Source organism: Dermacentor andersoni, chromosome 8, assembly GCF_023375885.2.
Source record: "Dermacentor andersoni chromosome 8, qqDerAnde1_hic_scaffold, whole genome shotgun sequence".
In the NCBI taxonomy this organism is placed as follows: domain Eukaryota; kingdom Metazoa; phylum Arthropoda; class Arachnida; order Ixodida; family Ixodidae; genus Dermacentor; species Dermacentor andersoni.
The window spans coordinates 66098453-66105343 of NC_092821.1; the positions used below are offsets into that span (position 1 = coordinate 66098453).

At 46.9% G+C, this 6891-nt stretch overlaps 1 long non-coding RNA gene across 1 annotated transcript; it reads right to left on the reverse strand.

The window, feature by feature from the left end:
• Positions 1 to 4251: 4251 nt before the first annotated feature.
• Positions 4252 to 6288, reverse strand: LOC129386831 (uncharacterized). Its single transcript, XR_011889861.1, has 3 exons — positions 6023 to 6288; positions 5550 to 5607; positions 4252 to 4671 (listed from the first exon to the last, which is right to left on the reverse strand). It is a non-coding gene; the product is annotated as an uncharacterized lncRNA (long non-coding RNA).
• Positions 6289 to 6891: the final 603 nt, after the last annotated feature.

Here is a 6891-nt window from a genome sequence, read left to right on the forward strand (position 1 = left end):
TGGCCATCCTCTGATGGAGACGCACGATGGGATAAAATGCCCATCCAGAAATCACGAGCCTCCGTAGTTGTTTTTAAAATGCGCTTCACTATTTGTACTCCTTTCTCGGCCAAGCCATTCACCCGTGGAAAATCAGGGCTCGACGTAATATGGACGAAGTCATACCGGCGTGCAAAATCCGCGAATTCTTGAGCAGCGAACTCAGGCCCATTGGCGGTACACACCTGGGCAGGAATTCCGTACCGCGCGAAAATAGTCGAGACCTTCGTAATGACTTAGCCCGCAGTGGTAACAGCGAGCTTCTCAACGCCTGGAAAGTTGGAATGTGCATCAAACACCACTACGTACGTATCACCAGCAAAATGAAAGATCGATTCCTACCAGATGCCACGGCTCCCTGGGTGTCGGCCACAAAATAAAAGGCTGGGGAGATTGCTTGTAGGCGTATTTCTGGCATGCGCTGCATCTGGGCTCGCATTGTTTTTGGTACAACAATTTTGCAACCTTTCAGCACTATTCCATCAACTATATACCGATAGTTCTGCTACAGATATGTTTAACTCGCCTTCAACCTTAGCTCCATGTGCCACCTGCTGCAAGACTTCGCTCAAGTGTGGGTCCGCTAGGTCTCCTTTTGAAGGTGCCGCTTTGTTAGTGTGCTTACTATGCTCGAGATGACTTGCACGGCATGAACATCGACGTCTTCATTTGATCCCAAGTCGGCAGGAAGGGCAGGAGCACGGGGCAGCATGTCTGCGAAAAGCAGATCCGTGCCAGGCACAAGCTCCAGATCATAATCGTATCGGAGAAGACGGACAACGAAACGCTGTAATCTTGGCGGCATATCTCTGATGGTCTTTTTCGCGATTGCCAGCAAAGGCCTGTGACCCGTTTCAATGATAATCTTGCGGTCATAGACCAGCTGGTAAAACTTTTCGCATGCGAATATAATGCCGAGGGCTTCTTTCTCGCTTTGAGAGTATGGCGTTTCGCTATCGGTTAGCGCTCGCAAAGCGTACATTACTGGGCGCCAGTCACTGCCATGCTTCTGCAACAATGCTGCGCCTATCCCTAGCCCCGATGCACCAGCCTAAATTTTAGTTTCCTTTCTTGCGTCGAAGAAAGCGAGCGAAGGAGGTGTTAATGCTTCAGATTTTTTTTCCATTCACGCTCATAAGCTAAAGTCCAGTCGAAAACGACGTTTTCCTTTACCAAGCTGCGTAGCAGGGAAGTTTTATCGCCGAGTCGAGGCAGGTACTTGCGGAACTAGCTAACAACACGGAGCATTGTGCGTTTTTGTCATTCGGAGGCGGCGTCGCTCGAATGGTTGAAACTAGATCAGTGCTCGGCCGTATGCCTTGTTCGCTGATGACGTCACCAAGAAACGTTATTTATTTTACACCGAAGACGCACTTTTCACGGTTGAACGAGAGTCCAGCTGCTTCTGCCCTTTTCAATGCGGCGCGAATGTGCTCATCATGCTGTTACCCCAGATTAGGACATCGTCAACATAGACATTTACTCCTGGCAGGCCTTCAAAAATCTGAGCGTCTTCTGAAAGACCTCACTGGCGAAGGAAATCCCGAAAGGGAGACGAATGAATCAGTAGCGCCCGAACGGAGTCGCACACGTGCATATCCGCGATGTGGCTTCATCTAGTGGAATTTGATGGAAGCCGGAGTTCGCGTCAAGGCGGGAAAAAAATCGCGCCCCTGACAATTCGCACTTAATATCTTCACGTGCGGGCATTGGGTAATGTTCACGCATGATGTGTTTGTTCACTTCTCTTGGGTCCATGCACACTCGGACGTTTCCATTCTTTTTACGTACTGTGACCAATGGACTTACCCACTCGGTGGGTTCGTCTACCCTTGCGATGATGGACGCCTTCTCCATGCGGTTGAGCTCTTCCCGTAGTGGTTCTCTTAGCGAAAAGGGTACCCTCCGGGCTGGTTGTACCACTGCCACCGCATCCAGCCGTAACACCGTCTTGTAGTGTCGTTTCACGCAGCCGATTCCACGGAAAAGGTGCGGGACTGTTTGCTATAGTGATTCGTGCCCGTCTTGTTTAACGGCGACGGTAGCTATTGAGATGAGACGCAATTGCAGGCACGTGTTAAAGCCAAGGATTGCTTGTCGGCCTTTTTTCACGCTAAAAAAGCTTGTCTCGCGCTTCGCTCCGTTCATGACCAGGGTTGCTGTGGCGATGTCAACGTGCTTGATAACGGTGCCATTCTAGGCAGTCAGGACCGCTGTACTCTCGCGCAGGGACGTTCTACCGCGGATGCGTTGAAAGATGCTGAGGGAGGAGGTTTGCCCGGGAGCCTCAATCAACATTGAAGGTGACCTGGCATCCGGAAATCTGGCCTCGCACCATCCAATCTAGCCCGGCTTGCTTGTGGACACCGCATATGCTGACGTCCAAAACTTGGAAATTTTCATCACCTTCCAGCTCTTCCTGTACTTGGTTGACTTGGCGATGTCTGCAGAATACCGAGAAGTGATTCATTCTGTTGCACGCGTAGCAGCGCTTCCCGTAAGCTGGGCATTGTCGCGGCGCGTGCGTCCGGCTGCATTGCTTACAACGAATCTGCTCTCCTTTGCCAGGCTCATTACTTAAGGCGTAGTCTACTTGCAGACTTTGTTTGCGCCATGTAGCGTTTTGCTGCGTGGCAACCTCCGCTGCCTTGCACATTTCTTCTGCTCTCTGCGATGTGAGAGACTTGTCGGAGCATCTTTTCTCTGAGCGCCGTACTATTAGTGCCTAAAACAATCCGGTCACGTACCACGGATTCTTAGAGGCCGCCAAAACTACAGAGCTTAGCTTGAGTTCTCAGGTCTCGTGCAAAAGGCTCAAAGGGTTCGGCCTGACCTTGCACACGCATACAAAACACGTGCCTTTCGTAGGCTTCGTTTTCCTTTTCATGGAAGTAACTGTCAAATTTCTTGAGCAGCTTGTCGTAATCATCTTCGCGCTCACCTTCCGTGAAGCTGAAGTTGTTGAAGATGTCGAGTGCTTCGTCGACAGCAGCGCTGAGAAGGATCGCCGCTTTTACCGCTGCCGTCTTTGGGCTGTCAGTCGATGTCACTTTTAGGAACAGTTGCAGTTTCTGCTTGAAGACAAGCCAGTTTCTTCTGACATTTCCAGTCAGCTGAAGTGTTGCCAGCAGTATGACGATTGTCATTGCTTTGGCCACGGGAACGATCCTGATGGACAGACGGGGGCGGTTCTGACACCATGTACCGTTCGCTTCAAGCAGAGCCACGATACATCAGTAGGCTAGGCCAGAAAAAACCCCCGGCCGTTTATTGCGCTTCGTTTTTAGCTGCGGCTGCAGCGAGGGAAGGAGAAAAGGGACGCTGGCTTCTTATCGGGCCGCTTGAGTGATAGCCACACTCGATACCCTTTTTTTGGTGCACTAGGGAAAGTGGAAGCGCACGAATCGCCCCAGCTTTGTTATCGGTGCGATAATATGAATCAGCAGTAGGCTTCGAACTCGGGATCTGTGTTCGAACACGTCTGAACGACTTCTGGATTTCGTGTCGACTCCACAACACTGCGGCAACGGCGATAACTCCAAGTCATAGGTTACGTACAAAATACTAAAAGAGGCGGCGTATTTTGCGTTTGCGTGGTTTCGTTCAAGAATTTAGCTATCCGCCCACTCAAATAGGGAAAATGCAAAAAATGAAAGTGATCTGTAGTGTCAAATGTGCGTGCATAAACCGGGCACCTCACGCATCTTTCTTCCAAGCTGCGACATCACATACACTTTTATGACTCCAAAATATAGCGTTACTTAGGACAGGAAACTAGTATCAAGCGATGAAATCGTATAAAGCTTTTAATATGCAGCGGCGCTCCTCTTTGCGTAGTGGAACCAGTGCAGCACAAACAAAACTAGCAGTTTCTAGTGCGAACCAGCAAACTGTAGCGTGAACCAGCACCGGTACTGCACAAATGAGTCCGCCCCAGCGTCATGGCAGTGCAGCCAGCGCCTCGTCCAGTGTGACCCAGCTCTTATCCAGCGTTCTCACTGATGTCCCAGTGACTCCCAGCGAGCGCCAGCATCCCTAGTGCGATCCAGTGTCAAAAAAACGCGCTGGTTTCACACTGGATGGCACTGGAAGGCGCTGGTTTTTGCAATATAGCTGTGTGTCTTTTCGCCTAACATGTTCCCAGTAACTGTGAACTCGACCTTGCTTCACTTAGGCTCAAGAGCTAATAACTCAACAGAGCCGGACAAGGTCCACCTGGGCCCGGGTCTTTCGTGCCCTGGCCAGGTACGGGCATGGTTTGGAACCACTGGGCCGGGCTCGGGTGGGCTAGCATAATATACTTTCGGTCTCAGATGAGGCCTGGGCCTGGAAAAACAAACCCTGCAGTGCACTCAATCGTGCTCCGTATAGAAGAGAATGATTCTGTATGCATATCTGGAAGAAAAGCATTACCTTCAGGGACTGTGGGTTTCAAGGCACACTTTATTAGTCTTTTCATCTATTATGTACGTAGATTACAAAACGCCATGAACTTGGGTTGTCAGTTTTGTGCCTTTCACGGGTCGGCTGTCGGCTCAACATCGAGGCGCCCCTGTTGCTCTTTGATTTGATTGATGGCAGCCGAGAGCACACCTAAAGCTTCAACTGCAGGCGCGGTGAAGGCCAAGAGGACTGTAAAATGAATATTAATGAGTCTACTGACTGGCCCTCCAGAAAATGTACAATGAGAATTATTGGTGGCACCACGGCTACGTAATTGCCCAGATCTACACATTCTGGCCTGAGCATATTGGCGTCGAGTCAATCTCTGAACCACAATAATTTCTTTTATGGGTGATGGTTCCGCTGTCATACGCCCAGAGTTTTCTGATTGTTGTTGATTCCAGCTAAGAGAGACGTAATTCACATAAAGGCGGATGGTTGGCCAAAATCTATTACATATTACCCGACATAAGGATCCACTCCAAAACCACCTATATACGGCTGTTAACAAAGGTAAATATTAAAAAAATCGGATGCCCAGCGAAAGCGCGTGTGGTAAATGTAGAGTATTGTTTATATATATTTCAAGCCGAACGATATCTTCAAGAAGGTGACGTATTCTTGCAGATGGTGTTCTAAGACAAGGTTTTTACAAGATATATCTTCAGTATAAAATTTTCCAAGGCGTCAAGAAACAATCAAATAAACTAAATGAATCTTTACTTTCCAGAAAATAAAATCTGGACCGTTAGTTTTGCCTGCAAATGCGCGCAATCGCCTTTACTGTGAAAAACTATATTCTTTAAATTTCTTCCAGCAATTTCAAAAAAGAACTTGACATTCTTGAATAATCAAAATATGACATTAGGTGAATATTATTGTTAAAAAATCTCATACCACACAGACACGCAAGTGCGCCGTGATAATCAAGTTACACTACTAACCAACACATGCCCTAAATAATAAACGAAATCGTAGATATCGGCTCATAAACCTACATGCCCAGATCTGCCCTTATGGCCCTTATGCCCTTATGAATACGTAGATATGCCCTTATGGATACATACCAACGACAAGAGAAAGCGCAATGAAAGCTCCTCGAGATTTTACCATCTTGACCTTTTCCTGCAACCGTAAAAATAAAAAAGAACATATCTGAAGAAGCGTGTAATATTGCCACCTGTAATGCATAAATGGTATTCGAAACAAACACGGCAATTTGGGCCACTAAACTGAAGAATGCAACAAGGTCGGGAACCATGCTTGAATGGCGTACAATTTTTAAGTTTGCGAAAGCGAAATGAGGAAAATATCTTTTGAAGGCATTTCATGCAGATGGGTAATATTTTAATTTGTTTATGATTACGTTACGCTGAGGTTTACATTAGAAAACAATTACTGAAAAACAATTACGAAAACATTCGCCTACTAGTGCGTTTCACTGTTTTACATAATCTTACTTCGTGGGAAGCAATGCAGACATTAGCAATGTTCTAAAGACATTCGTTCAGTGCAAATACCAAAATAAGTGGCCCTATACCTGCGAACAGAGCAGCGCTAAGAGATTAAAGATGGAAAGAAACCCACTGAAACAGCCTTGCAAAACTCCACCTTTTATATGAGCCGGCCAGTACTCTCGACAGGTAATTCTCCATCCGCTAAACGACAAGTGAAAAAGAGTCAAAATTCACCGCGCCATCTAAATAATCTTAGAGCAATTAGTCGTAATGTCACTCACGCGTGTCGTAAATCTTTGCCCTAAATAATGCCTTGTCATCCGCTGGACAAGTTTTCAAGCTGAAAGAAGACTTAATTTCAGCTGTGTTAAGTAACACAGAAACGTCCGCCACAACTTAGGGAATGCAGATAACGTTCGGGCAAGTGAATTGAAAAGGTTTGCCTTGTACTGCAAGTAGTATCGATATTTTTCTATTCCTGAAATACGGGCTTCGTAATAAGCTGATGCGACAGGTATGCGAGGCTGCAGGTAGACTCCTGTGATGGTAGTGCTCTGCGAATATGAGAAATGCGCGAGGGAATATTTCTATAAGGTAATAGAATGTATATGAAGATTTGTAAGCCAACATTGTATAAAACATTTACGGAAAGATCAGTTAAAAAGTATGGTACAACCAACCTTGGGCTGGCGCCTTTGGAAGTGATGCACTTGTAAGCACAGTGCCCACAGAAACAGTTTGTGTGTACGTGCGTGTGTGTGTAGTTTTTTTTTCTTCTTTTTTTTTTTTAAATCCTTCTCTCTCTCACCTATCGCATCCCCTTGCCCCTCCCCCAGTACAGGGTAGCCAACCGGAGATAATCTCTGGTTAACCTCCCTGTCTTTCCTTTGCCTTTCTCTCTCTCTCTCTCTCTGTAAGCATTCCTCAGCATATCATATAATGTACCAACGCA